Raw genomic sequence first — 18,250 nt, 5'->3', positions numbered from 1 at the left:
AGGGAGAGAATATTATGACAATGTCAGTCCATATCACCCATAGGAAGTCATCAGGTTGTGCATCCCAAACACCCCAACGCATATCAATGTAACAGCTTCATCAGGAAAGTAGTCTGGGTGAAGTGTCAGGACAGTGGGCGCACTACTAATGGAGGTAATGGAGGACAGTCCCATGTGAGTGTTCAGCGATGTTGCAAATAGATGCTGCTGCATGCAAAGCCCAAGCATCAGCGGTGTCCGGAAGATCATCACCACCCGTTGCCATGGACGTGGATAAAGCCTTCATGCATGCCGTGCTAGTATGAGAATGGCTGACATCAGTGCCTGCGTATTATAGCTCCTGGTGCTAAAAAGAGGCATAACAGCCCAGGCAATAGGGTGCACTATGACAAGAGGTCAATGGGAGAACTCTGGGACCACAAATGAACCCAGAGTGCTAGGAGGGAAAGCCATGTTCAGGGTTGCTGACAAGCAAGGAATAAGCAATGTTTTCAAAAGGACTAATGTTTGATCAAGACACTCGCCACCAAAAACAAAGTATGACCAGGTTGTAACACAGGCTGTAATATGATATGTAAAAATAAATATATATGATATCCCAGGACCAAGCAGGGATGGTAATAAGTCACACTAGTATGTTCTAGTGCAACAACCCCTATATAGTCATAATATGAAGACCCCACATGTGATGAATAGATCAACAGAAACATTAAAAAGTACAAGAACCTTAGGGCCCAACAATAACCAACTCTAAGGTCCCACTATTCAGCTACATGCATATGTGACATCCTCCTCAACAATGAACTGGGTAGGTTGTTAAATGAATAAGCTGCTGCCTTTGTCTGTACATAGTGATTCATGTATATTGTGCCAACTACTGCCAATATAAATAACAGAGACCCCAAATGCATAATGTGAGATAGGGAGCGTGGCCCAAAATGGCAACCACCCTCAAACTCACTAAATCTGCTCCAAAAATATCAGGTTTAGAAAAGGAGGAAATACAGAGCATCGATGAACAAAAGATCACATTTTTATTTAATAAATAATCCGTAATAAAACGTGAAGTTCAATAACATTAACATTATACAGTAACATGCACAAAAAATGCCTAGAAATCCTGAGAACCCCACCCCCTCACCCTCAAATGATGCCCCCACAAAGGAGAGCATCAGATAACCCCCCCACCCCCATAGTCTCATATAGTAAGATGCTGTAAGGCAAAGGTTTCAATAGACCCAGTCCTAGTCCCAAATACCAATACCCCAAACAGACCTCCCAAGTTTAACTATCGTCACCAGTAGATAAGGGACTGTATCAGTACAGGGCTTACCAATAACGGGGGCAAGGTGGGAGAACAGCCAGAAAGTGGACCCAGACGCGCATTTCGTGGCAGCACCGTGCCGCTTCCTCAAGGGGATAATCATTTGGTGCCAACAAGGACCTTAAAGTAGCCCCTGACCCCAGTCACAAGGTGCTTAGCGGCAAATCACAGCGGCACTGTTGGCGCATGCGCATTGCGTCCGCCAGGTCCTGGCCGTGGAACTCGGCGTCAAGCCCAGTGCGCGGGGACAGAAAAGCACCCGGAGCGAGCGCACAAGGCCAGGAGACACCGGTCCACACCAGGGCACAGCGGACCACAACGAGATGCGCACGGCCACCAACGGAAAGTACACATTTATCAAAAAAAAAATACATATTATGACATGCCATCAATTAAACCCAAAACAAGAGATCCAGCATAACCACTTCCAAATTACAATATCAAAAGGGCACAAATTAATTAAACATTATATCATGGTATAGCGAATCCACACTTTAGGAAATGTTCATCCATTCAAAAGAGGTAGAGATAACTGTCCATCATGAGCGAAGGGAAAATCACATTTCTTATCCATAAAGCCTAGCTTAGATCCCCCGGGGGGTAAGATGGCATATCAAGCAGGAGTATCGGCAGGGCCAGAAGCACATCGATAAGGGAAATTTTGGGCACCAGATCTATTTAAAGTTACTAATAATGCAAAGAAATAGAAAAAAAAAAACTTTAAAATCACACAGATTGATATAAACAACAACCCAGCTGAAACAAAGGGGAGGGGAAACAAAGGAGGGAGTTGATCGGAAACAGGACTTACATTAACATAGATTATGACCAGAGCAATAATAGAAGGCGTGGGTCAAAGGCTGTCCATAAATAGGGAGCAAAGCTAAGCATTTCGTTCAAGCCTTTTGGCGACATGGTGTCAAGTTGCACAATCCATTTTGTTTCAATTTGTGCTAAAAGTTTTTTTATTGTCACCACCACGAATCCCCATGTGTAAAACATCAAATCCCCTCACCCGATGAAGTCTCTCGTCGCATTTATGGTGCGACCTAAAGTGACAGGGGATTGATTTAAGGTCAGACGTGTCGGACACGGTCCTGGCCGCACCAATGTCCCGCACATGCTCCCGAACTCGGAGTCTAAGTTCCCGAGTGGTAAGCCCCACATACACCATAGGGCAAGGGCATGTAGCATAATCATGTTGGTTGTGCTACAAGAGATCCGTTGTCTTATTTGAAATTCTTTAGTTCCATCGGTATTTCCATCGGTAGAGGTGAAACTGGAGCAGCGCAGGACATTGGTGCAGGCAAGACAGTGCATGGAAAACATCCCCGAGTAGGACCATTGGTACAAAATGGATTGCTCGGGGTAGGGACATAGTGGCTGCATACCAATAAATCGTTTAGATTTTTGCATCTCCTAGAGGTCATTTGTGGGAGAGAGCCCAGGGAGGCCGCCAGGGAGGGCTTCGTCCCAAGAACGTACCAGTGTTTAGTCAGAATGGAGCGCATGTTATTCCACTCGTGATTATAGGTAGAGATGAAGCGGATAGAGGCAACTCCACCTATATTTTTCCATCTCCTGGGCGGATGTAACAGACTGTCACGTGGGGTTTTTCTGGCTCGGTCATAACCATGCTTAACACATCTCCGCCTGTACCCCCGGACCAGAAAACGATTCCTCAAGTCCGAGGCCTGTGCCTCGAATTTGGATTCTGAGGAACAGATTCGCCGCATCCTAAGGAACTGTCTGACCGGGACGACCCTAATCATGGACAGGTCATGTGCTGATGAAGCATGTAATAAAGAATTAACAGAGGTCGACTGCCTGAAGACATCCGCCTGGATACGCCGATTGGTATCGACCTCTAGGCGTACATCCAGGAAATCGACCATAACATTACTGTACGTGTACGCAAGTTGGATGTTAGAAATATTGTCATTTAATGTACCCACAAAATCCTCGAGCTGGTGGACCGTCCCATCCCACAAAAAAAAAAAATGAATATCAATGAAGCGATACCAGCTCAGCACACGGGAGGCGGCCGGTAGGCCCTCGTCGCCAAAAATGTATCTCTCCCAGTAACCCAGAAAGAGATTGGTGTACAGGCCGCGCCAATGGCTGTGCCACACTTCTGTAGGTAGCTTTGCTCCCTATTTATGAGCAGCCTTTGATCCACGCCTTCTATTATTGCTCTGGTCATAATCTACGTTCATGTACCTCCTGTTTCCCATCAACTCCCTCCTTTGTTTCCCCTCCCCTTTGTTTCAGCCGGGTTGTTGTTTTTATCAATCTTTATATGTGATTTTAACGTTTTTCTTTTTCTTTGCATTATTAGTAACTTTAAATAGATCTGGTGCCCAAGGTTTCCCTTATCGATGTGCTTCTGGCCCTGCCAACACTCCTGATTGATATGCCATCAATCCCCACGGGGGATCATGATGGACAGTTCTCTCTACCTGTTTTGAATGGATGAACATTTACTAAAGCGTGGATTCGCCATACCATGATATAATGTTTAATTAATTTGTACCCTTTTGATATTGTAATTTGGAAGTTGTTATGCTGGATCTCTTGTTTTGGGTTTAATTAATGGCATATCATAATATGTATTTGTTTTTTTGATAAATGTGTACTTTCCATTGGTGGCCGTGCGCGTCGCGTTGCGGTCCACTGTGCCCTGGTGTGGACCGGCATCTCATGGCCTTGTGCGCGTGCTCCGGGTGCTTATCTGTCCCCGCACGTGCGCACTGGGCTTGACGCAGAGTTCCACGGCCAGGACCTGACGGATGCAGTGCGCATGCGCCAACAGTGCCGCCGTGATTTGCCGCTAAGCACCATGTGACCGGGGTCAGGGGCTACTTTAAGGTCCTTGTTGGCACCAAATTACTATCCCCTTGAAAAAGCGGCACGGTGCTGCCACGAAACGCGCGTCGGGGTCCACTTTCCAGCTGTTCTCCCACCTTGCCCCCGTTATTGGTAAGCCCTGTACTCATACAGCCCCTTATCTACTGGTGACGATACAGAGTAACACTTGGGAGGTCTGTTTGGGGTATTGGTATTTGGGACTAGGACTGGGTCTATTGAAACCTTTGCCTTACAGCATCTTATAATATGAGACTATGGGGGGGGGGGGTATCTGATGCTCTCCTTTGTGGGGGCATCATTTGAGGGTGAGGTTCTCAACATTTCTAGGCATTTTTCATGCATGTTACTGTATAATGTTAATGTTATTGAACTACATGTTTTATTACGGATTATTTATTAAATAAAATGTTATTTTGCTCATCGATGCTCCGTATTTCCTCCTTTTCTAAACATACTGCCAATATAAGCAGGTGCTGGCCCACTCATGCACAGGGACATTCTCCCGTGGGTCAGTCCATGCCTGAATGCGTGTTGCTGTCAAAGGCTTTTGTACAAAGTATTAGGCCGGTGTCACACTTGAGAGTTTGATGCGAGAAACTCACGCGAGTCTCTTGCATCAATACCTGGCACTGCCGCTGGAACTCAGCATTCAGCTGCATACATGCAGCCACACATTCCTGTCCCAAGGGCCAGCGGCAGCGACGGGTATTGATGCAAGAGACTCGTGCGAGGTTGTCGCACCACACTCACAAGTGTGACCTCGGCCTTAGATACATTTCAGTAAGAGTGTTCAATACTTTTTGCCGATGTCATTTCTCATTATTATGCATAACTTCTACATCTCTATGGTTTGATTTCATCTGGTGAGAATTTCATGTAAATAGCACCTTTAGAAATACATTTACTTAGAAAATTGGTGATCTTGATTTCACCCACTCAATACAGTATATTTGCCTGTTGCTTTTATGCAGTCTACTTTATTGATAAATAGCACAGCTGTTTAGTTCAGCATTTACAGGATGCAGCAATATCAACTGTGTACTTTGTATTTTAATGATAAATATCCGCTCAATGGTGAAATATTTCAGTGATTTTATTTTCTTTTTTATTTTGTTTTTACCCCCATTTGACACTTTGCGAGTTGAATGCAGATTAGTTGGAACCCTGATCTAAGACTGCAATGCTCACCTGTTGCAGCATACTACACCTGTCAGTTTTATACAGACAGGAAGACTTAGGCCGGGATCACACACAGCGAGATACGGCCGAGTCTCGCTGGTTAAAAACAAGCTCCGGCACTCCGGAGCGGAGTGAGCAGCCGCACAGCAATACATGGAGCTGCACGCTCCGCTCCGGAGTGCCGGTGCCAGAGCTTGGTTTTAACCAGAGAGACTCGGTCGTATCTCACTGTAGTGTGACTCCGGCCTTAGGCTTCTTTCACACTTGCAAACCTAGAGAGCATGGAGTATAAAAAACACCAACCGATTGCAAAATATAACAATCATTTTATTAGTACATAAAAACGTACAAGGACCGCCCAAAAGAAGGGCAAAAGTACAATAAAGAGGAAGAAAATATACATATAAATATAAAAGGAACCTGCTATCACAGCAGGCTTGGACCAATAATGCAATGTATATAGGGGCACGTACAGCTAATCCTAAGCCAAGTGAGGGGGAAAGAGAGACATAATCTACATGGGTCTAACATCCAAGTTCTGCGCATGAACAACTACGGATGCCACCAAAATCCACAATCTCCCCGCACATATATTAATCGGATGCCATCACTCACCCATGATTACAAGTGTCGTAGGTCCTCCTGCTGCCCCCTCTTTCACACTTGCGTCGGTACGGGTCCGTCGCTAAGCGTCGGCGCGACATACCGACACACGTGAAAATTTGTCACAACGTGGGCAGCGGATGCAGTTTTTCAATGCATCCGCTGCCCATTCTAGAGTCTGGGGAGGAGGGGGTGGAGTTCCGGCCGTGCATGCGCGGCAGGAAATGGCAGATCGACGTACGAAAAAACGTTACATTGAACTTTTTCCTTCCAACGGTCCGCCAAAACACGACGGACGCGACGTATGGCCATACGTCACGACCCGTTGGCAATACAAGTCTATGGGAAAAAAATGCATCCTGCGAGCACATTTGCAGGATCCGTTTTTTTCCCAAAACGACGGATTGCGACGTACATCACACGACGCAAGTGTGAAAGAAGCCTTAGACCCTACTTGTGTCAGTATGCCTCAGGCCACTGTGTATAGTAGACCCATCAGCACCCCTACAATTGCAGAACAAAATGCTGATGGGAAAAAGGGAAGCCCCCTCTCTCTCATCCATCTAGATGCAGCGATTTCATCTAGGCCACTGGCCCTGGCCATTGCTGCAGTAGCTCAGCTGCCAAGCTTGTGTGGTTATTGTACCAAGCGGATTTCCTGTGCCCACAAGATCACCAAGTCATACTAGCATATCCATTTGGGGGAACACCTTCCTAAATGGGACATCCAAAATGGAAAGGAGCTAAGTGATGTTCTGTGTCCAAAATGAATTGTGCACACCACGCAGGTCAGCTACAGTCTTAACAGCTATATACATTCATAATCAATACACTGAAATTGCACACGTTAATCCCAAAATGTACCAAAGTCGGGGAGTTTACAGAGTTACTCAGGATCACATTCGCCGTTACTCATTGGAATACTAAAGCTGCTGACCATCAATCCATAAAGGATGTTCCATAGCTCAGAGTTCACACTGGTATCAGTCAGCATGCAGCTCTAGAGCAACCACTTGTAGGAAATTTCAGAGCAAAGAGTCCAAGCATCCACCACATGGACCAGCATCCTAACATCATACGTACGTGCAGCATTGCTACTCCAAGACATTTTCTGATGAGTGGTATAAAGGGAAACAAAAGTGACATGCCAAAATTACTGTAAGTGTGGAGACCGCTGTTACTGCATTGCTACAATACACAGCTACAACAGTACAAAGTACAAAAAGGTGTGAACATTAAATACGTTATTTAGAACTGCATTGCTGCCATTCTTCAGATCATTCTACATTTGAGGTACTCGACACCTGTTTGCACCAAGTCCTTCACATTTAGAAGTAGTTTTTATAGCGGTAGTGAGATGTAATCATATATTCATTTCCCACATATGCTTCAATGCGCTCAGTTGTATTTGGTTGGTGCTAGGATAGGTCACAAATATTTTCCACTACTGGTAACTCAAGTTTATTTGTTTCAGAGCTCTATACAAGCTGAACACAGTGTATACTACCCTCCTACCGCAACAGCGCTGCTGATCCCACTGGTGACGCCATTGCCACCAACAATCGCTAGAAAAGTGCCTCTGCAGGAGGAGAGTATACACTTTTTATATGGGGCACTGGATTAAGCAGTGGTTCTCCAGTAATGGGGAACCCCTTTAGAGTCCAAAATATTCTATAAGTATCATAGTCAAATGCAACTGAAAATCCCATTTGCCAAGGAGCTTCACGCAGTTTAGAGGCTTACATTAAGGCACGCAGTCAGAAAATTTCAACAGATGTGATCTGAAAACTACGAGATAAAGCTTGAAAATGCAATCAAGACGGCAGGTTTCCAAGTTCAGATAGGAGATGGTACAGTGCTCAGGGACCTAGCCCTGCACTACCAAACAACAGGACCGCTTCACTTATTAACCCACCATGTCCAGTGCACACTCACTGGGGCAATGCAATGACACCAAGCCTCACAAGCTACTTACACAAGAACAAGGTCTGACTTTCTCTATAAGGCTCCAGTAGCTCCTGACACGAGAACAAACAGGTGCCATGTGGGCACATTTTACCATCTGTTCTACGATCACTGGCAAATGGAATAGGTCATAGTTAGTTCAAGTCAATGAACCCAGTCAGGCTTGGAGGCAATACAGACACAATGCATTTTGTCTCAATGTCTGAATGAAGCCCAATAATGGTGTCAGAATGACTAATACTGACATGAAAATTAGCATTTTATACAAAAGTTCTCATCAAGTGGTATAAATCATAACACTGTTCTAATATGATTTTCAAAATAAGTACAGCATTATCTTCAGGTCCATTTAGTAACATGCAGCATGACTCATACCATGGTGGAAACATGATTAAACCATCACAAGCTAATAGGGTCTGGCCGCGCTTAGGTGGTCCTTGTGATGAGCCCCAGTAATTCATTCAGTTAAGGTTATAGTCACATGCAGTGTTTTCATGCAGATAAGCTGATTGCCCTGATCTATTGCCCTGTTCCTGTGTGGGCAGACCTCACTAGGGCACAATGGTGGCGAGTCATTACTGTCGCCCTGTACATGAGGCATACGAGTGGTCAATGACCCATGTGTGGGCAGGCCTCACTGGGGCACAATGGTGGCGCGTCATTACTGTCGCCCTGTACATGAGGCATACGAGTGGTCAATGACCCATGTGTGGGCAGGCCTCACTGGGGCACAATGGTGGCGCGTCATTACTGTCGCCCTGTACATGTGGTATAAGAGTGGTCAGTGATCCATGTGTGGGCAGCCTCACTAGGGCACAATGGTGGCGTGTTATTACTGTCGCCCTGTACATGAGGTATACGAGTGGTCAGTGATCCATGTGTGGGCAGACCTCACTAGGGCACAATGGTGGTGAGTCATTACTGTCGCCCTGTACATGTGGTATACAGGTTGTGAGTGATCCATGTGTGGGCAGCCTCACTAGGGCACAATGGTGGCGCGTCATTACGGTCGCCCTGTACATGAGGTATACGAGTGGTCAGTGATCCACGTGTGGGCAGACCTCACTAGGGCACAATGGTGGCGTGTCATTACGGTCGCCCTGTACATGTGGTATAAGTGGTGAGTGACCCATGTGTGGGCAGCCTCACTGGGGCACAATGGTGGCGCGTCATTACTGTCGCCCTGTACATGAGGCATACGAGTGGTCAATGACCCATGTGTGGGCAGGCCTCACTGGGGCACAATGGTGGCGCGTCATTACTGTCGCCCTGTACATGTGGTATAAGAGTGGTCAGTGATCCATGTGTGGGCAGACCTCACTAGGTCACAATGGTGGCGTGTTATTACTGTCGCCCTGTACATGAGGTATACGAGTGGTCAGTGATCCATGTGTGGGCAGACCTCACTAGGGCACAATGGTGGTGAGTCATTACTGTCGCCCTGTACATGTGGTATACAGGTTGTGAGTGATCCATGTGTGGGCAGCCTCACTAGGGCACAATGGTGGCGCGTCATTACGGTCGCCCTGTACATGAGGTATACGAGTGGTCAGTGATCCACGTGTGGGCAGACCTCACTAGGGCACAATGGTGATGCGTCATTACGGTCGCCCTGTACATGAGGTATAAGAGTGGTCAGTGATCCATGTGTGGGCAGCCTCACTAGGGCACAATGGTGATGCGTCATTACGGTCGCCCTGTACATTAGGTATACGAGTGGTCAGTGATCCACGTGTGGGCAGACCTCACTAGGGCACAATGGTGGCGTGTCATTACTGTCACCCTGTACATGTGGTATAAGTGGTGAGTGACCCATGTGTGGGCAGACCTCACTAGGGCACAATGGTGATGCGTCATTACGGTCGCCCTGTACATGAGGTATACGAGTGGTCAGTGATCCACGTGTGGGCAGACCTCACTAGGGCACAATGGTGGCGTGTCATTACTGTCACCCTGTACATGTGGTATAAGTGGTGAGTGACCCATGTGTGGGCAGACCTCACTAGGGCACAATGGTGATGCGTCATTACTGTCACCCTGTACATGTGGTATATGAGTTGTCAGTGACCCATGTGTGGGAAGACCTCACTAGGGCACAGAACTCTGGAGTTTCTGACGGTGTCACCCACTTTCTGGGCACACATATATAGCAGACGGCACATGTGTGACATGGCACTGTCAGTGGGCAGACCTCACCAAGACATGCACAGTTGTGGATTCACCACAGGTGAGGTATAGATGGCACTGCCTGGGCAGCCTGTGGCCATGGCGCTGCCGCGGTGCCCGGGGAGCCTGGCAGCAGTGCGGCTCACACCAGGAGTGTAAACAAGTGAAGTTGCTTCTCCCGGCCTCCACCCCCGAGCTGTGGAGCCTCCGCCAGCAGCCTGCGCTCCCGCCTCCCCATTCCTCAGCTCACATTGCAGGAGCCGCGGACGGGGGGGCAGTGTGCGGCTCTGGAGTTCCACGACGCTGGCGCTCTACCCACTGGCACAGACACCAGTGGTGGCAGCAGGAGCCCGGACCGCACACGTGGAGAGGGCACCGCCGCCACCAGCTGCTGCACGGGCTGTTCCTAAAAAGCAGGAGCTGGCAGCTGCCCGGACGGGCTCCATGTCACTCAGGACAGCGAGCCGTGAGGGAGCAGCGGGCGGGGACCGGCCTGCAGCACGCGGGACTCCCGGGCCACAGCCGCACAAACTTCAGCACACACCGTTATGTACAGTACCTGCTGCAGGCTCGTGTCCGGGGCTCTCACGAGTGTCGCCCACTTTACACTTCTTGTGGCCAACTCCAACTAGTGGCAGCAGTGAGGCTGCCAGTCAGCAGTGTCCGAGCGTACCGCGGGAGGTCGTCCGCGCCGCACAGCGCTCTGCTCTGGTCCTGCGCTCAGCTGACTCCGTCCTCAGGATGCGATCCTGCCACCTCCCCCCGCTCTCAGCCCGGCCTTATAAGCCCTCCCCTCGGCTCACTAGGATCGGGAGCGAGCGCGGGGTGGGAAGTGCGTGCACACGGCAGGAGCCCGGGCTGAGTGCCGGCCGGGGGCGCAGGGTAATAATAATAATAATAATAATCTTTATTTTTATATAGCGCTAACATATTCCGCAGCGCTTTACACACATTATCATCGGGTATCCAGGCGGGCTGAGTGCCGGGGGTGCAGGGTATCCGGGCGGGCTGAGTGCCGGGGGTGCAGGGTATCCGGGCGGGCTGAGTGCAGGGTACCCGGGCGGGCTGAGTGCCGGGGGGCGCAGGGTATCCGGGCGGGCTGAGTGCCGGGGGCGCAGGGTATCCGGGCGGGCTGAGTGCCGGGGGCGCAGGGTATCCGGGCGGGCTGAGTGCCGGGGAACGCAGGGTATCCGGGCGGGCTGAGTGCCGGGGGCGCAGGGTACCCGGGCGGGCTGAGTGCCGGGGGCGCAGGGTATCCGGGCGGGCTGAGTGCCGGGGGTGCAGGGTACCCGGGCGGGCTGAGTGCCGGGGGCGCAGGGTATCCGGGCGGGCTGAGTGCCGGGGAACGCAGGGTATCCGGGCGGGCTGAGTGCCGGGGGCGCAGGGTACCCGGGCGGGCTGAGTGCCGGGGGCGCAGGGTATCCGGGCGGGCTGAGTGCCGGGGGGCGCAGGGTATCCGGGCGGGCTGAGTGCCAGGGGTGCAGGGTACCCGGGCGGGCTGAGTGCCGGGGGTGCAGGGTATTCGGGCGGGCTGAGTGCCGGGGGTGCAGGGTACCCGGGCGGGCTGAGTGCCGGGGGGCGCAGGGTATCCGGGCGGGCTGAGTTCCGGGGGCGCAGGGTATCCGGGCGGGCTGAGTTCCGGGGGCGCAGGGTATCCGGGCGGGCTGAGTGCCGGGGGGCGCAGGGTACCCGGGCGGGCTGAGTGCCGGGGGGCGCAGGGTATCCGGGCGGGCTGAGTGCCGGGGGCGCAGGGTATCCGGGCGGGCTGAGTGCCGGGGGCGCAGGGTATCCGGGCGGGCTGAGTGCCGGGGGGCGCAGGGTATCCGGGCGGGCTGAGTGCCGGGGGCGCAGGGTAACTAAGCGAAAACTCTCCCAAATTCTCCTCAAAACTTTGCGGCTGTGCTCAGTGGCTATGTGCAGGCAGTGGGCCCCAGTCATTGAAGCTTTGGTGTAAAAAGTTTTGAAAGTTGCATAATTTTGGCATAACTTTGAAGTTGCACTCAAATTTAGCGACTTTTTGAGTTTTCACACCATTCCTTCCCATCTCTGACAAAGTGGGTAGAGGTGGGATGAGGACATGGCGGACACCACTCGTCAGGTTCATGATGGAGGACAGGACACCAGAAGAAGACTTAAAATAAAAAATAAACATATACTCCCCTTGTAGTCCTGTCGCCTGTGTGCGGTGCAGGCAGCAGCTTCCGGTCAGGCGAATGTTGCCGCCGGATCAGGTTTTTTTCCCATAGACTTGTATTAATGCCGGATTGCACCGGATGACATTTTGTTTCGTTTGATTTTGGCAAATCTGCCGCTTCCGATTTCTTGAAAAAACGTCCATAGCAAAGTTTTTTGTCTCTGGTGAAAAAGCCTAAAGCTTCCGGCTGTTTGCTAGAATGGGAGCAATTTTCCAACTTTGAATTTTTATGCAATTAAATCACAGAGATATGTCACACAAAATACTTAATAAGTAACATTTCCCACATGTCTACCTTACATCAGCACAATTTTGGAACCAAAATTTTTTTTTGTTAGGGAGTTATAAGGGTTAAAAGTTGACCAGCAATTTCTCATTTCTACAACACCATTTTATTTTAGGGACCACATCTCATTTGAAGTCATTTTGAGGGGTCTATATGATAGAAAATACCCAAGTGTGACACCATTCTAAAAACTACACCCCTCAAGGTGCTCAAAACCATATTCAAGAAGTTTATTAACCCTTCTGGTGCTTCACAGGAACTTTTGGAATGTTTAAATAAAAATGAACATTTAACTTTTTTTCACAAAAAATTTAATTCAGCTCCAATTTGTTTAATTTTACCAAGGGTAACAGGAGAAAATAGACCCCAAACATTGTTGTACAATTTGTCCTGAGCACGACAATACCCCACATGTGGGGGTAAACCACTGTTTGGGCGCATGGCAGAGCTCGGAAGCGAAGGAGCGCCATTTGACTTTTCAATGCAAACTTGACTGGAATTGAGATGGGATGCCATGTTTCGTTTGGAGAGCCCCTGATGTGCCTAAACATTGAAACCCCCCACAAGTGACACCATTTTGGAAAGTAGACCCCTTAAGGAACTTATCTAGATGTGTGGTGAGCACTTTGACCCACCAAGTGCTTCACAGAAGTTTATAATGTAGAATCGTAAAAATAAAAAATCATATTTTTTCACAAAAATTAACTTTCCGCCCCCAATTTTTTATTTTCCCAAGGGTAAGAGAAGAAATTGGACCCCAAAAGTTGTTGTACAATTTGTCCTGAGTACGCTGATACCCCATATGTGGGGGTAAACCACTGTTTGGGCGGATGGGAGAGCTCGGAAGGGAAGGAGCGCCGTTTGACTTTTCAATGCAAAATTGACAGGAATTGAGATGGGACGCCATGTTGCGTTTGGAGAGCCCCTGATGTGCCTAAACATTGGAACCCCCCACAAGTGACACCATTTTGGAAAGTAGACCCCCTAAGGAACTTATCTACATGTGTGGTGAGCACTTTGACCCACCAAGGGCTTCATAGAAGTTTATAATGGAGAGCCGTAAAAATAAAACAAAAATTTTTTCCCACAAAAATTATTTTTTGGCCCCCAGTTTTGTATTTTCCCGAGGGTAACAGGAGAAATTGGACCCCAAAATTTGTTGTCCAATTTGTTCTGAGTGCGCTGATACCCCATATGTGGGGGGGAACCACTGTTTGGGCGCATGGGAGGGTTCGGAAGGGAAGGAGCTCCATTTGGAATGCAGGCTTAGATGGAATGGTCTGCAGGCGTCACATTGCGTTTGCAGAACCCCTAATGTACCGAAACAGTAGAAATCCCCCACAAGTGACCCCATATTGGAAACTAGACCCCCATGGAACTTATCTAGATGTGTTGTGAGAACTTTGAACCCACAAGTGTTTCACTACAGTTTATAACGCAGAGCCGTGAAAATAAAAAATCTTTTTTTTTCCCACAAAAATTATTTTTTAGCCCCCAGTTTTGTATTTTCCCAATGGTAACAGGAGAAATTGGACCCCAAAAGTTGTTGTCCTATTTGTCCTGAGTACGCTGATACCCCATATGTTGGGGTAAACCCCTGTTTGGGGACACGGGAGAGCTCGGAAGGGAAGGAGCACTGTTTTACTTTTTCAACGCAGAATTGGCTGGAATTGAGATCGGACGCCATGTCGCATTTGGAGAGCCCCTGATGTGCCTAAACAGTGGAAACCCCCCAATTATAACTGAAACCCTAATCCAAACACACCCCTAACCCTAATCCCAACAGTAACCCTAACCACACCTCTAACCCTGACACACACCTAACCCTAATCCCAACCCTAGTCCCAACTGTAAATGTAATCTAAACCCTAACCGTAACTTTAGCCCCAACCCTAACTGTAGCCTTAACCCTAGCCCCAACCCTAACTTTAGCCCCAACCCAAACTATAACCCTAGCCCTAACCATAATAATAATATTAAAATAATATTAAAAAGAGAAGTAAGGTGGGGAGTGAGTAAAGGTTGTAACATTTTATAGAATTCAACCGAAAACCCATTCGTGCCAGGTGCTTTAAGCAACTTTGAAGACTTGATGACTAATCCTACCTCCCCAGGAGAGATCGGCTAATTGAAAATTTACCTTTGGGAAGCGGAAAGTTTTGGCTGATCAATCTTATGTAAAAATTTGTATCCATCCTCCCGGAAGTCTAGGGATGGGCTATAAAGGTCTGCGTAAAAATCTGTAAAAAATGCACAGATTTGAGTCAGGTCATGGGTGATAGAGCCAGGTAATGCAATATTAGAGACTCTTTGAATGGCTTCATTAGGAATGCCAAAAGACGGCGTGGATTATTACCCCACCGAAAATATCGATTGCGTTGATGAGCTAACTGATTGTGTGAAGTTTTGTTTAGCCATAACGTAAGCCTCTCTGAAGGAGGGAGTATTATGTAATTTAAAATCTCTGAATGATTGAGTAAGCCGGTCTAAGAGAAGCCCCAGGGAGGACAACAATTTCTTTTTTTTCTGGGACACAAAAGAGATAATATGTCCTCTAAGCACTGTCTTAGCAGTGGACCAAAGTAGGTTGATATTGTCTAGGTGTTCCAAGTTATCCTCCATGAAAGTCTCCCACCAAACAGTCATATAGCGTTTGAAGTCATCCGAAGTGTAAAGATATGAGGGAAAACGCCAACGAAAAGATACAGTTCTACTAGCGGGGAGTTCCAAAGTAAGTAAAACCAGAGAGTGGTCTGAAATAACCGATGGGAGGATATCAACTGTTTTTAAGTAGGAAAGAAGAGGGGCAGAGATTAACCAATAATAAATATGAGTATGAACGTCATGCACTCTAGAATAAAAGGTGTATTGTCTCTCTGTAGGGTGGCAGCATCTCCAAGCATCAACTAGATCAAGCCTATCTAGTAGGGTAGAAATCGCTCCAGTTGAAGAATGAAATGCAGGCAGAGGTGTAGATCTATCAATGAAGATTTCATGACTGGTATTTAAATCTCCACCTAATAATATATTAGTGGGATGCCAGCCATGAAAATCTTCCAAGAGTCTAGCAAAAAAGAAAAGATTGGCAGTGTTGGGCGCATAAACATTAATGAGGCAATATTTCTGCTGTTCGATAAGGACTCTGACTAGTAAATGTCATCCTGCCTTATCTCTCACTACATCTTGTATAGAGTATTCAACGTCCTTATGAAATAAAATGGCCACCCCACACTTCTTTCGTGCAAAGGAAGCCTCCAAGCACTCCAAATAATGTCTATTATGGAGCGCTGGGTGACCTATGCAAAGCCAGTGAGTTTTTCATAAAAAGAGGAAATGTGGGTGAAAGCGGGTAATATGGTCTAATACCTTTCTGGGCTTTACCGGCGAATTAAGACCAGCCACATTCCAGGATAAAAGTTTGAAAGAGTTTTTATTAATATAAGAAGCTATATCATCGAAGGTAGACATGTTAGCCTATCCCACATGGAGGCCAAAAAAGTAGAAATAGTAAAAAAAAAAAGGACAAACGGGCAAAGGTCCGTCCCAGCGAGCAAACCTTAATACCCAAATTAACCAAAAAGACTGAATTAAGAGTGTGCCCAAGGAAGGGAAACCCACCCCACGCCCCCAATCCCTAAACAAACTGAAAAACAACATATAAACCACAATACCTAACATCAGGTTGAATTATCCCAACTAATAATAATAATAATCTTTATTTATATAGCGCCTATATGTTCCCCAAAGTTTTACAGTTTAACAGTTTCAAATGCAAGTCATAAGTAACAACGTTAACAATAAAATAATTAAAGCACAATAAGGCGACCCTGCTCATTAGAGCTTACAATGAGGTAGGGGAGATACAAAGTACAGGAGCTTATTTACAATGATGCATTTACAATGATGGTTCAGCCATCTTAAGGGAGTGGGGGATAGAAGGAGATAGTGAATGGGTTACACACACGCCCTTACACTTAAAATTACTGATTAGGGAACGTGATAAGCCACTGTGAACAAATATGTTTTGAGGGCAGGGCACACCTAAAACTATGCAAATTGTAGATAGTCCTAATTTTTTGGGGTAGAGCATTCCAGAGGATAGGCGCAGTGCAGGAGAAGTCTTGGAGACGGGAGTGGGAGGTACTAATAGCATCTCTTAGAAAGTAAATTTACAAGATAAGAACAAATATTGTGCAATACTAAAAAAAGCCTAGGTAATAATTGTGCAATAAAACCACATCAACACCCAGATCCCAGTACTCAAAGATAATAGGACATATGACTACAAACCAAATTTAAGTTACCGGAGAGGATGCTTGAGAGGAATGCTCTATTTCCTCCATGGCTTTATCAGGATCATCAATAAACACCGGCTTGCCGTGAAGCACCACCCGGAGGCGTGCAGGGTATAGAGGGGCAAAACGTGTGCCCCTGTCATGTAACAGTCTACAAACTGATGAGAAAGCACGGCGCTTGGCCGCCACCAAAGCGGAGAAGTCCTGAAATATGAGAAGGGAGTGACCCTCATACTTCAATGAGGCTTGAAACGCCTGGAGCAGTTGCATTTTGTCCTGGTAGTTGAGCAACTTAAAAATAACAGAGCGTGGGCGGGCTTTTTGATCAGAACGCTCAGGTTCAGTCCTGTGGGCTTGTTCCACTACCATGGAGCCGGGCAGGTCAGGCAAATTGAGTGCTCGCAGGGGCCAGGAGGAAATAAAGTGATGAAGGTCTTTCACTGACTCAGGGACGCCAATGATCCATAGATTGTTTTGACGACTTCGATTCTCCAAGTCATCGAATTTTTCCTGGATCTGCTCTATTGCATGGTGTCTGTCCTTTATTTGAGCAGCGTAGGATTCAGAGGTATAGCTAGGGTTTTGGTTCAGGGGGGCGAAACTTCTCAGTGGGTCCCTAACCAGGTAACCTTGATGACAATTCGGTGACGCACCCTAATACTGGAGGAGGACCTCAGCAGATGACAGCGATGTTGCTGAAAATAATCTCTATACAAAGACCAACATGGATATTACCGCCATATGGTCAGTGGTAGATACCAGTCTTACAGAGCATATAAGTGATCACAGCACAGTTACAGATAGTGACGTTGTTTCTGATGGAATCGTTCACTTTTCCCGTCTTTTCCATCTGGCCCAGACTGACATGACAACTTCTTCCAGCTACAACTCAGCTGCAGAGAATACAACAAAGACATATTTAACTTCTCATATTCCAGCCCCATCACCATCTCTTCCCAACCTGCACAAACTCCTCATCCTGCTGATCTACTGTTAGGGCTAGCGGAACGCACCGAGTAAATATAGATGTTTTATTGTAATTGATGCGTTCGCAGCCGGGGGCCAACGTGCAGGAGAACCTGCTGCTAGCAATGGCGGCACTATATGGCGGTATGAACTAGCTCTGTTATTTCACAGAGTAGCTGTGAAAGCAAAGCACTGTGCCCTGTTCGACTTCACAGAGGCACAGGCTAACTGCCCAACAGAGAGCAGTCAGTGGTCATGCATGCACACAAAACTCCTCACCGGAGGTGCCAGCATTCTAGGGGCTTATTTCAGTCAGGTCCCTGAATACATACAAACACACAATCTCCTCGCCGGAGGTGCCAGCATTCTAGGGGCTTATTTCAGCCGGGTCCCTGAACACAATC

The 18,250-nt window shown here is 47.6% G+C and overlaps 1 protein-coding gene across 1 annotated transcript in view; it reads right to left on the bottom strand.

The window, feature by feature from the left end:
• The window catches only part of GRB10 (growth factor receptor bound protein 10), a 424,392-nt gene extending 413,512 nt beyond the window's left edge, over positions 1–10,880 (bottom strand). Inside the window, exon 1 of the mRNA XM_069730339.1 lies at positions 10,665–10,880. The gene's annotated coding sequence lies outside the window, so the exon portion shown is untranslated. The remainder of the gene's footprint in view (positions 1–10,664) is intronic.
• Positions 10,881–18,250: the final 7,370 nt, after the last annotated feature.

Source organism: Ranitomeya imitator, chromosome 6 (assembly GCF_032444005.1).
Source record: "Ranitomeya imitator isolate aRanImi1 chromosome 6, aRanImi1.pri, whole genome shotgun sequence".
In the NCBI taxonomy this organism is placed as follows: Eukaryota; Metazoa; Chordata; class Amphibia; order Anura; family Dendrobatidae; genus Ranitomeya; species Ranitomeya imitator.
This window is presented reverse-complemented; position numbering and strand designations above follow the sequence as displayed.